Genomic DNA, 13,349 nt, shown 5'->3' with positions numbered 1-13,349 from the left:
GTTTTAGTTCACTTAAAACGTGATAGATAATTTTTTGACAAGACCTCTCACTTATAATAATTGAGAATTAGCCTTACCAAATAGTAGAAACCATGAGTCCCAATTTCATGAGGAAGTAGGCTCGGCTCACCGGGGTGCTAAACTTGTTACGTTGGGTAAGTGGGTAGTAAAATGTTATTACATCGAAATTTGGATTGAGCTCAACGGAAGTATTCGTGACCGTAGTCGCATGTGTTCCGGGCTAAAGATAAATATTAAAGTAATTTTTATCGACTCAGAGTTCTAGAAGTAGAATCGATTAAAGAGTTAATCCACCGAGTTATATTAATAAGGGATGAATCGGCGCACCGTGCCCTAGTTAATATGAATTTGGATCTCAGAATCATTTGTAATATTTTGGTAGAGGTCACTATATAAATGCAATACTTGTTTACAAGTATTATTAAAACGATAGATGTTAATTATTTCCTTCATTTCCGTTTTTGTAGTTATTTATACGCAATGGATTCATCTAATACTATTACACCCATCATCATTAATTCATGGCTCCAATCATTCGATAAAAAGTGCTCCGAGTATGACAATGATAGGATTAGAGAATTACGCTTTGGCATTGGTCAGGATGGAAATCTTTGCTACTTTACCACTTCTACACCTCCCACTCCCATACTCATGGCCACATCCTTTGTAAGAGAATCATATGAGGAGAATCTTACAAATTCCAAGGTATCCTGGTTTGATGAAGCAAAGAGAAATGTCAAATTGAGTGGGAGTTCTAGCAAGAATGTTCTTGCAACTAAAAGGAGTAATGGTATTTGATGGACAATGTCGTCGGGTCACATCCAATCAAACACATTTATAATACTCAACAAACAACTAGTTAGTGGTAAGTCGAGGTCGATCCATGGAACGGTGTGGTTTGGGTTCTAAGTCTATCTATCTCAATTTATGCTAGTGTCATAATTGATGGGTTTTGTAGTTGTGTTCTAGACTAATGCAAGCAATAAAGTAAAGCAAACAATGAACTAAGAAATTTAAACAATTGACTAAAAGCACTAGGATGTCATGGGGTCATAGGGGATTCATGGTGTTGATCATACAAACATGTTTACAATGTTGCAAGCAGTTAATGTTGTAAAGGAACCGAGTTGGTTTATGTCTTACGGTTCATAGGAAGAGTTGGGTCCCGGAGCCGAATCGATTAGATTGTACAACACCTACAAGTCGACTTAATTTCCTCCTATTCAACTTCTATGCATGGTCTAACAAGACTCGAGTTGGTTTATATCTTACAAGTCTTATTGAGTAGATAAGATATGGGTAAAAATGCAAGGATTCATAGGCTTAGCATTTCATCAAACATAACATGTGCATAGGTTGACATCACAACAAGCAAGCAATTTAATTATGAATACATATTAGATTAAGCATGATTAATCCCATGTTGGTTTTCCCTAATTACCCACTAATCCTAGCTAAAGAGACTACTCACTTATTATCATGGGAAACATGTCATTAATGGTGTCAATCATCACAACAAGTGTAAACATGATAAGAGAATGAGGAAATAAACAATAAAGAGTAAAGGGTAAAAGAATTATACCAAACTTGAGATGATTCCAAATAATAAAGCAAACAATAAAAGAAGAGAACTTGATTGATTGATGAAGAGTTGTCAATTCTCCAATAATAACCCAATAATCTTCAATTACCCAATAATAAACTTGAATAATAAACTTGAATAATAATTAAGGAAAGATTAATGTGTAATTTGTGGAAAGATTAAAGAGTAATCTATTCTAATCTACTCCTAATCTAATCTAAGAGGAATTTCTAATATGGGAATTTGGTTAAGAGAGCTTCCCCTTTTGATTATTACAAATGGGGTATTTATAGTAGAGATTCATTAGGTTAAGCAAGGGTAAAATAGTAATTAACAATGCTAATTGTTGAGTAGGAAAATTCTCCTCTCAAAGAAAGATGCTAGTCTCCTTTTTGCTAGTCTTTCAAAAATATGCGCATCTTTCATGGAGAAAGAAGAAAACGAAAGTTGCTGTAAGGGAATCCGAGCGGCCAAGAGGTCGGGACACTCGGATTGTTGGAGCAGAGGACGAGCGGATTCAAGCACGGGACGCTCGGATAAAAATAAGGGAAGACGAGCGGATTTGGAGGGTGGACGAGCGGATTCCTTTAGCATACGAGCGGATTAGGTCTCGGGACGAGCGGATTGGCGGATAGCTTCTTTGTTTGACCTCGGATTGTAAAACGGACGTCATTTTCTCATTCGAACTCCTATTGGAGTGATTCAAAGGCCTAGATCACTTGTTTTTTCGACGCCGTTGAATCTAGAATACTTTCAGAGCCAAAGGAGCAACTCTTGGTTTGGTTTTCGAGCAATTTCTTCTTGTAATGCCTTCCCTCTCGTCATTCTTACTTTTAACCCTATGATCCTTCTATATACTCTTTATTCCTATATCCTTGGTCATCATTATTGCCTCCTCTTCATTCTAGTCTATCCAATATCATCAAAAAGCTTCCAAATATGCATGAAAGACGGGAATTTCCGCCTTATTATCTTCTTTCCTACAAAACATACGAAATGCACTAGGAAAGCAAAATAGAAAGCATTTGACGGATAAAAAGGCTATGGAATGTTATCATAATATGCAAAATAGGCTCAATTAGGGGACTAAATGTGCGCAAATATGAGTCACATCAAATATCCCAAAACCGAACTTTTACTCGTCCCGAGTAAAGAGGTGACAAAAACTAGACCTTTATTTAAACTATCCTAATAACATAGCCGATGTGAGACAATTAACGGGTCTCACTCCGCCCCTTCAACTCACAACAAGACAACCATGAGGTAGGATGCCTTCTTGCAAGGCAAGGTGGGTCTTGGCAAAATGGCGACACATCCAAACATTAAGCACAAAAAAAAATCAAGTAATGGATGCATCTACAAAAGAATAGCCACTTTCCTCATCTAAGTGGCGGAAATTATCTAAAAGGGAAGGAATTCAAGGGTACACACTCCTTCATAGATGTAATTTCTTCAAACTACTAAGCCTAGAAGGATTACAACAAATCACCTCCAAGTTGTGTCAAGCTAGGGTACCTTTGTCCTCAATCATTAAATGCTTTTGTCAAGAATAGACTCCCTATGGTGTTAGATACACTGGAGGATCGCAGTATTCCCCCTCTTGCCTAGAAAAGAAGAAGGGTCGTCCCCTCTCTACCATACACAAAAGTGGATACGATGGATAAAGGGATCAATAGGATTTGAGTTTCATTTAGGAGTTTGCTTTTGTTGTTGTTTTCCCCCCAATTTCTTGTGGCATATAACATTTGAGAGCACTTTCTTTTTGCCATTTCTTTTGATTTTTGGCATTTCAATACTTGGCAACTTGATCGGTCCGTTTCGTGTTCACAATTGAATAGATGTTGTCGTTGGGTCACGTCCGAATCAAAACACAATTTATAACTTCACAAACAACTATACAATTAGTAAAGAGGCAAGTAAAGGTCGGATCCCAAGGGACGGGAATTGAGATGAGATTTCTATTAAAACTAGTGGTGTCTTAGGGGTGTCACAATTTGGGTTGATGTAGAAGGTCACTAACTAAATAGCAATGAAAATAAATAAGCAAGATGAATTGAAAGGGTTGTAAACAATTGATAAAAAGCACTAGGGTATCATGGGGTCATATGGGAATCATGGGAATTGATCATACAAAGATGTTCTCAAATTATAAGCAAGCAATTATTATTGTGATGGATTGAGTTGGGTTATATCTTACAATCCTAGGAAAGTTTGGGCCCCGGAGCCGAATCGATTAGATTGTACAACACCTACAAGTCGACTTAGTCTTTCCTACTCAACAACATGCATGGTCTAATGAGACTCGAGTTGGTTTATGTCTTACAAGTCTCATTGAAAAGATAGGTGATGGGTAAAAAAATGTAAGGATTCATAGGCTCACATTTCATCAAACATAACATGTGCATGAGTTGAGATCAAAACAAGCAAGAAAATAAACGATGAAAGCATATTAATTTAAGCATGAATCATTCCCCATGTTGGTTTCCCCTAATTACCCATTAACCCTAGCTAGGTCACTACTCACTCATTATCATGTTGATCATGCTAGCAAGGTTCTCAATCATACCAACAAAATGAAACATGATGAACAAATGAAAGTAATTAACAATAATTAAAAAGGGATTAAGAGAATTATACCTACTAATGATTCCAATAATAAAGCAAAGAATAAAAGAAGTACTTGATGCTTGATTGAGAGGTTGTCAATCTCCCAATAATAACCCAAATAATCTTCAATTACCCAAAATAAAGGATGAACAAAAGAGAGATTAAGGAAATAAAACTTGTATTAAAACTTGATTAATTGTTGATTACAATACTAAAGAGAGATTTGATTGATATTAACTACTCTAATAATTGATAAGAAGAACATGCTCTTCTAATTAGACTAATGGGGTATTTATAGTGGAAATTAGGGGGATGCATTAGGGTTAACTAAGGGCTAAACTAGTAATTACACTTTTTAGATTGAGCAGGGAGAAGCCGGTATTTTTTGAAGGAAGGGCTTCTTTCACGGATGCTTGAAGAAACGGATTCGTGCTGGGCTGGAATCCGGGCGGATTGGTGTCGGGACGGGCGGATTGTAGCAGGGGAAGACGGGCGTCTTCAAGGGAATCCGGGCGGATTCTGGTCGGTTCTTACCCGGGCGTCTTTGGCAGAAGACGCACGGATTGTGCTGTGGAGGACGGGCGGATTCAGGGCAATCCACTCGGATTGTAGCTCAGCATTGTTTCTTCTTTTTTTCTTCCCTTTTCTTCATAAAATCCTTGGGGATTTCCTTGGGGATGCAAGGATCCTTTCGTCAACATTGCTCATCTACTATAATATGTACAAAGGTCTTCTAATCTTGTCTCTCCTTGATGCTTGGTCATTGAATTCAATCAATTTAGTCTCGTTTTGCCATGAAAATGCAAGATTTGCACTCCTTTCCTACCAAGGGATCAAAATCTCAAAGAATATGCAAAACAAAGAACTAAAGACAATAAATGACCCAAATATGCACTAAAAAGCATGGGAACAAGGCTAATTCGGGGGCTAAATATGCACTAATTATGGTCACATCAAATATCCCCAAACCGAACCTTTGCTCGTTCCGAGTAAAGAGGTGACAAAGACTAGGACCATTATTTAAACTAACCTTATAACATAGCCGATATGAGATAATTAGCGGGTCTCACTCCGCCCCTTCAACTCACAACAAGACAACCATGAGGTAGGATGCCTTCTTGCAAGGCAAGGTGGGTCTTGCCAAAATGGCGACACATCCAAACATTAAGCACACAAAATCAAATAATGGATGCATCTACAAAAGGAATAGCCACTTCCTCATCAAGTGGCGGAGGAAACTAAGAGAGAACAAATTTAAGAGCATATAATCCTTCACAAATACTAGTTCAACAAATTACTAAGGCTAAGAGGATGGCACTAAATCACCTCCAAATGGTGTTAACCTAGACTACTTTCGTCCTCAATTTCCAAATGCTTTCATCAAGAGCGATCGGATGGTGGTGGAATGATGATCCCTATGATGCTAGTAGCATATGACATGACAAGTCTCGAATTGTCTACAAAAGTAAAGGTCATGGATCGTCCCAAGCTCGACAAAGCGGTTTGACAAAAGGCTTTTTGGGAATGAAATGCTCAAATCTTTATAAACAAAGGGTGGATATGACTAGTATTCAAAATTGTCCTCATTTAACTTTCACATTTCAAAAATTTAAGATGGGGTTTGTCCCTTTCGGGCTAGTGTCCTTTGCTTTCGCCAATCGCTTATTAGGCAACCGGTTAACCTCTTGACAATAGCTTTTCGGGGTGATAGTCACTCTGTCTCTGGGCGGTTGAATTCACAACCGTGTAGGGGCCCAATTCAATGGATCCCTCTCCAAAGCACATCGAAGTGGTACGCCTCCATCAAAACAACTAAATTTCTCAACATTTCAACATTTCATAACATTTGAGGTTTCCTTAGCAATTACTTCCACATAACAAAATTTTCGAAATGAGCACTTCAAACTTATTGATAGAAAGGTATTTTTGGGTTGCCTTACCACAAGGTCAATCAAGGTCACCTAGACAAGTTAACCAAGTCCACATCGCATCACGGGGTTGGATAGGTGACTCACATGCAAACACTTGACTAGGCTTTGGGTCATGGATCAAAAGACATTAGTATGACACAATATAGGGTGTTTTACAACCATTCTAGTAGGCAAAGTTTTAAGTTGAAAAAGTATTTGTAATGGCTTAGTTGCTCTTGTCAAAGTTCTCAATTAGGCACTTTTCAAAATATTTTATCTAAATGCAACTATATGCCATGATGCAACTATTATATACATCCTAATGCAAGTGATTATATCAACTAATATGACATATAAACTAAATGCAAGTCCTAAGTTTACATTGTTATACCGCATCAATCAAAATAAAGCCACATAGTCATTAACATAAAGAGGAAAAAGGAGATTGGAAAGATCATACCATGCGGTCTTTATGATCCTCATGTCTCGGATGTGGCGTAGTCAATCAATGTGAATAAGGATAGAACAAAAAAATATACAACAATATATACATAACTACACTACCAAAGAAATAAACATGTTTTTGGGTTTTTCAATTTTCAAATTTTTATGGTTTTTCGAAATTTTTCAATTTTTTTTGGATTTTTGAATAAAAGTTAAGTTAGAGTTCCCCATCCCCACACTAATATGGGCATTGTCCTCAATGGCCAAAATGATGGGAAATTATGCAAACATGATGCATGATTTCTACACTAAATGCAAGCTACACTAATCTACACTACATGATGCATGGTTTTTGTTATGACGGAGAGGATAATTTAGATTACCTCCCGTTGTGTCTGCATTAACTTCCCCAAACCGATCTAGATATTATTGCTAATGTCTAAGGATGGGTGTAGTTCATGCACACACTATGCAATGCATGAAAATAATTTTGTCATTTTGGATTTTGAAAGGTGGGAACAATAAAATGAGAACACCTCAATGGGGCCGAGGTGTTAGTCATCTATGGTGCTAGGACTACTCCAACAATGATCAAGATTAATAAATAGAACAAAGATAGAAATAGACAAACCTCAAGAGGGTAGGAGCCTCTAAAGCTTGCTAATATTCCATCATATCATCATTATCATCACCTTCCTCACTAGAAGTGGTCTTATCACCACTTTCTTCATTACTTTCTTCTTCACCTTGCTCATCATCCTATTCTCCTTCTTCACTAGCTTCTTCATCAATGTTATCATCAACCTCTTCATTACCGACAACCTCATTATCACCCGGAACAACCCTAGATGCACTCGGAAATAAGACTTCCCTATCCGCCCAACTAGGCAAAGGACATGATGGGTCAAGTAGTCCTTGCCTAGCTAAATGTAAGAGGGGTGGATATTGGGCTAAGTAAGCATTTTTCCGATCCTCGAAAGCTTGCTTGTGCATCTCTTGCATGAGAAGAGTCAAATAATCATTTCTTGCTTCAACACCTTCCGGCTTGAACTCTTGGTACTCGAAAGGGTAGGGTGGTGTGACAATGGAAGAGGAGGGCATTTCAATTTCACCCTTTTGTTGTCGGATAATATACTCGGCCTTTTTTGATAGGGGAAGTAGATAGTTGGTTCGGTGGACACTCAATCGACAAATCTTTGAAGGCAAAGTGAAAGATCTAGCCTCACTAGTGAGCCATCCATACTTGGTGTCAAGAGGGTTATGGGTAACCCACTTGTACTTGTATATCATAGTATTAATATCAATGAGATGACCACCCTCTTTCGCCTCATACTTGTTATCTTTGTTGAAGTTTGGATCAAAGTATTTAGCTAGGATAGTGACTAGGCCTCCATTCACAATAACGGTGGTGCCTTTCTTCCCACAATCAATATTTAACCATATATCCACCAAGAGCCTTAGAGAGTTGAAAGGCTTGGTGAATTCCCTACCAACGTTCAAAGCCGACTCAAGAAGAACAAAATCGAGTTTGGTGAAATGGTTGGTGTCTTTTCTTGCAATGATGGTGTTCCCTACGACCTTGTGCCACACTCTAATGCCCAGATGGTGGACTATTAGACCGCGACTAGCATGAAAGTCTTCAAATTTCCTTCCGGAAATCGCCTCCCAAAGAGGGTCGGGGTCATATTTGCCAACATTCTTAAAATAACTCGGTGAATCGCTAAGACCCAAAGCTTTACCCATTTACTCAAAGGAGATGCGCCCTACTAACATTAGCTTGACGAAACTCGATGGTCTCCATGGTCTCAACCTTGTTAACTTTCAAAGAACTCAAAAATTCTAAGGTAAGGGAGGGGTATGTCAATTCTTTTGATTCAAACAATTTCTCCAACCCCATGGCTTTAAAGAAGGCTCTAGTTTGCTCAAGGACACCCAACTTTTCTAAGGTATCTTCACAAATAAACTTGGTGGATAGAAATGATTTCTAGCAAACTTGGCAAAAGTGTCCCTATGGGATTTGGAAATGAAATTTACCTCCGGATAGTTCGAAAGTTGAGCAATTTCCGGAGTAGAGGATGTTGTTGCTTCCATGGGAGGTTGTTGTTGTTGCACTTCCAAGTTTGGGTTAGCTACCACCATAGCCAATGCTTTCTTTGCTTGAAGACTCTTTTGTCTTGATGAGAGTGCCTTTGCCTTTGTTGCCTTTGTTGCTCCCTTAGTCCTTGCCATTGATTAATAAACCAAGAAAAGAGTGAAAAATCTTCAATTTCTAGTGCACCCAAATCGATTTAAAGATGAAAGGCTTTGCCTTTATGAATTCAAAAATCGACTCAAAGGTTGAAGATTTTGTGCTTGGTTTTGATTTTTGTTGGAAGAGGAGTGATTGATTTGTTGTTAAAAGGATGTTTTGATTTGATTTTGGTGAATGTTGTTGAGGAAACTTGTTTTTGTAATGGAGAGGGTGAGGGTTTTAAGGGTTATGAATGAAGGAATGAAGAAATGAATGTGGGAGGGGGTTTATAAAACCCGAAAAATTTGAACTGCAGGGGCAAGACGGGCGGTTTCTGCTTGGGACGCCCGGATTTGGCCTTTTCTGGGTTGGGAAAAACTCTCCTAAAGACGGGCGTCTTTCAGTGAAGATGCTCGGATTTGCAAACACGGGACCGGCGTGTTTTACAGAAGACGGGCGGATTCCTTCATAAGGATTTTTCTTGTTTTCTTCAGCTAAGAAGACGGGCGTCTTCCTTTCAGGACGGGCGGATTTTTAAAGACGGGCGGATTCTACTGCAGGACGCCCGGATTCGCTCACAGTCAAAAATATTTCAAAACTTCAGCTCAGAGGGACGTGCGTCTTCTACCAAATATGCCCGGATTGCCTGAAGACGAGCGGATTCTCCTGAATCCGCTCGGATTCGACCCCTTTGTACCCGGATTCAGTTCCATCCGTGTACTTTGCATATCCCTTGTCATTTTTTCATTCTTCTTCATATCTCGTGTTCTTCATTGTGAGAGCACTACTAAGGCATGGATAGCCTAGGCAATTTCCATCCCCACACTAAGCTAAAGCACTACACATTAATTGAAATTATTAGTCCCTCCCTCACTTCTCTCAAACATGATAATTATCTTGATCAAAGTATAGAAATCCAAAAATAACAAAAATGCAATATAAGAATTGAAATGCGAGTTAGGGAGTTAGAAATATTTACAAATGGTGGTTTAGGGAGGACTCCACCAAACTCTCATTCTTGATGAGATGTCAAGGGGGCATGTTCAAGGTGTTGTTGATGTTGCTCAACACCTTGAAAAAGTAATCAAAAGCTTGTTCATTATCATGATAGAGGTCTTCAATAGACCTTGGCCCTTGTTGTCGGTCTTGATCAATGGCATTACCAATGTAGAGATTAAAAATCCCTTCAAATTCGTCATCCCAAAGACCACATACTTCATTAAGTTGATCATTGAAAATCTCTTGATTTGATGGAGACAACTTTCCCATTTCCTATTCTTGGCCAATAAGGCCATCTTCTTCATTGCTTGTCTTTGATGAGCTTTGCAAGCTCTCTTTGTCACAATTCACTTGCTCTTTGAATGGAGCATCTTCAATTTTCTTCTTCCATTGGAGTTCCGACTTCTTCCTTTCATCCTTCCGACTATAATGATCGATCATAAAACACGGTTCATGTAAACGGGGAGCTCTCATAGTCTTGTCAAGATTAAAAGTTATAATCTCATCTCCCACTTCTAAAGTGAGCTCACCATGTTTTACATCAATCACCGCACCCGCGGTGTGTAAGAAGGGTCTTCCTAGAATGATTGGAATGTTGGAATCTTCCTTCATATCAACAATGACAAAGTCCATCGGGATGAAAAACTTCCCAATTAAATGCGGGACATCTTCCCATATCCCTAATGGTGTCTTCGTCGATCTATCGGCCATTTGGAGTGTGATATTGGTGCATTTAAGCTCTCCCATCCCCAACCTTTTACTCACCGAGTACGGCATAACACTCACACTAGCCTCTAGATCACATAAGGCTTTGTTGATCGTGGTGTCGCCAATGGTACACGGTATTGAGAAGCTTCCCGGATCCTTGAGTTTTGGAGGTGAACTCCCTTGAAGTATTGTACTACTCACCTTAGTGAAGGCGATAGTCTCAAGTTTCCGGATCGACTTCTTCTTTGTGAGGATGTCTTTCATATATTTGGCATAGGCCGGCACATGATTGATTAATTCCGTGAAAGGAATTGAGACTTCTAAATTCTTCATAATTTCCATAAACTTTCCAAGTTGGTCATCAAATTTGGGCTTGGCTTGACGACTTGGAAAAGGAAGTCTAATCACAATGGACTCCTTCTCCTTGACCTTGTCTTCATTTTTCTTTGAAATTTCTTCTTTCGATGATTCTCCATCTTTGGAGTTTTGCACAATTTCTTCCTTATCACTAGCTTCCACAACTTCATCCTCAACTTGCTTCTTCGGTGCTTCATACCTTGTACCACTTCTCAAGTGAATGGCACTAACCGTTTTATGTCTTGGGTGATTACTTTGAGGTGGTAATTGCCCCTTTTGTCTTTGTGAGCTTGAAGATGCTAGTTGAGTCAATTGGGTTTCCATCATCTTGGTGTGAGCTAGAATGTTGTTGATGGTGGTTTCCTTTGCTTGACTATCTTTTTGCATTTGAGTGAAAAACTCTTGTTGATTCTTTTGCATTTGGAGGACCGCTTTTTGAACATCAAAACCTTGGTCATTTTGGTGATTGTATGGATTTTGATTTTGGTAACCTTGGTTTGGGTTGTAAAAGGGTCTTTGATTTTGGTTTCTCATGGGAGGTGGGGTGTATGTTGTTTGAGGGTTTTGAACATTTTGGCTTTTGTATGAGAGATTTGGATAAAACTTGGTGTTTTCATTGTAATAGTTGGAATAAGGGGTACCACTCTTGTATGATTGGAAAGCATTCACTTGTTCATTTGTTCCCCTACATTCACTTTGGTCATGTCCCAAAGTTCCACAATTCTCACATATCCCACTTGGGATTAATGAGGATGCCGTCATAGCATTAACATGATGCTTTGGTGATTTTGAGGCTTCTTCAAGTCTAGCCATAGCTTGTTCAAACTTCAAATTGATTGTGTCAATGTGAGCACTAAGTTGAGCACCCAATTGAGTAACGGAGTCCACTTCATGCCTTCCTCCTCTAGTAGCCTTGCGAGGTCTACTATATTGTGAGTTATGGACCGCCATTTCCTCAATATTGTTCCATGTTTGATTGTCATCAACTTCGGTGAACATTCCATTTGATCCCATGTTGAGAATGTTCCTTGAATCTTCATATAAACCGTTCCAAAATTGTTGTACCAAGAACCACTCGCTAAGTCCATGGTGAGGACATGAGCGACAAATTCCCTTGAACCACTCCTTAGCTTCATACAAAGATTCTTCATCCCTTTGCTTAAAACCCATAATTTGAGCTCTTAACATGTTAGTCTTTTCAGGTGGGTAGAACTTTTTGTAGAAAGTTAGAGCCAACTTCTTCCAAGAATCAATTCCGAGAGTGGCCTTATCAAGGCCCTTCAACCATTGTTTCGCGGTGACAATTAGAGAAAAAGGAAATAAGACCCATCGAATTTGGTCTTGAGTTACACCGGTTTGAGAAATCGCATCACAATAGTCATAAAAGGTTTCCATATGAGAATGAGGGTCTTCACTAGGCATCCCCCCAAATTGGCTCCTTTCGACTAATTGGATAAAGGCGGATTTGGCAATAAAATTTCCGGTCAAATGTTGTGGTGTGGGAGTACCATTAGGTAAGTTCTCCTCGGTGGGTACGGAATGTGATTAAAATTTAGGCATTGTGGGTTGATTTTGTGGGGTATTTTGTGTTGGGTTCTCCTCACCTTCTCTTGCAAAAGGGTTGATGAACTCAATAGTTGGTTGAATATCCACAACCTCACTAATACCTCTCAAATTCCTCCTAGCAAATCTCCTATTGTTTGTCAAGGTTATTTCAATTTCACGATCAAAAGGTAACAAATCACCTTGTGACCTTCTAGACATGCAAAATATCAAACAACTCAAAAACAATTAGAAAAAACCTTGAGGAGTTTTACTTCCCCAAGGCAAAGAAAGACACAACTAATAACAATATAAGAAAATCTAAATCAAGATAACACCATCCCCGGCAACGACGCCATTTTTGATCGGTCCGTTTCGTGTTCACAATTGAATAGATGTTATCGTTGGGTCACGTCCGAATCAAAACACAATTTATAACTTCACAAACAACTCTACAATTAGTAAAGAGGCAAGTAAAGGTCGGATCCCAAGGGACGGGAATTGAGATGAGATTTCTATTGAAACTAGTGGTGTCTTAGGGGCTTAGGGGTGTCACAATTTGGGTTGATGTAGAAGGTCACTAACTAAATAGCAATGAAAATAAATAAGAAAGATGAATTGAAAGGGTTGTAAACAATTGATAAAAACCACTAGGGTATCATGGGGTCACAGGGGAATCATGGGAATTGATCATACAAACATGTTCTCAAATTATAAGCAAGCCATTATTGTTGTGATGGATTGAGTTGGGTTATATCTTACAATCCTAGGAAAGTTTAGGTCCCGGAGCCGAATCAATTAGATTGTACAACACCTACAAGTCGACTTAGTCTTTCCTACTCGACAACATGCATGGTCTAATGAGACTCGAGTTGGTTTATGTCTTACAAGTCTCATTGAAAAGATAGGTGATGGGTAAAAAATGCAAGGATTCATAGGCTCACATTTC

General features: G+C 38.9%; 1 non-coding gene across 1 annotated transcript; it reads left to right on the top strand.

Annotated features, from left to right (window-relative positions):
* Positions 1–11,939: 11,939 nt before the first annotated feature.
* On the top strand, positions 11,940–12,046 carry LOC141635740 (small nucleolar RNA R71). The gene has a single exon (XR_012540403.1). It is a non-coding gene; the product is annotated as a small nucleolar RNA R71 (small nucleolar RNA).
* Positions 12,047–13,349: the final 1,303 nt, after the last annotated feature.

This window comes from Silene latifolia, chromosome Y (genome assembly GCF_048544455.1).
Source record: "Silene latifolia isolate original U9 population chromosome Y, ASM4854445v1, whole genome shotgun sequence".
Taxonomy (NCBI): domain Eukaryota; kingdom Viridiplantae; phylum Streptophyta; class Magnoliopsida; order Caryophyllales; family Caryophyllaceae; genus Silene; species Silene latifolia.
This window is presented reverse-complemented; position numbering and strand designations above follow the sequence as displayed.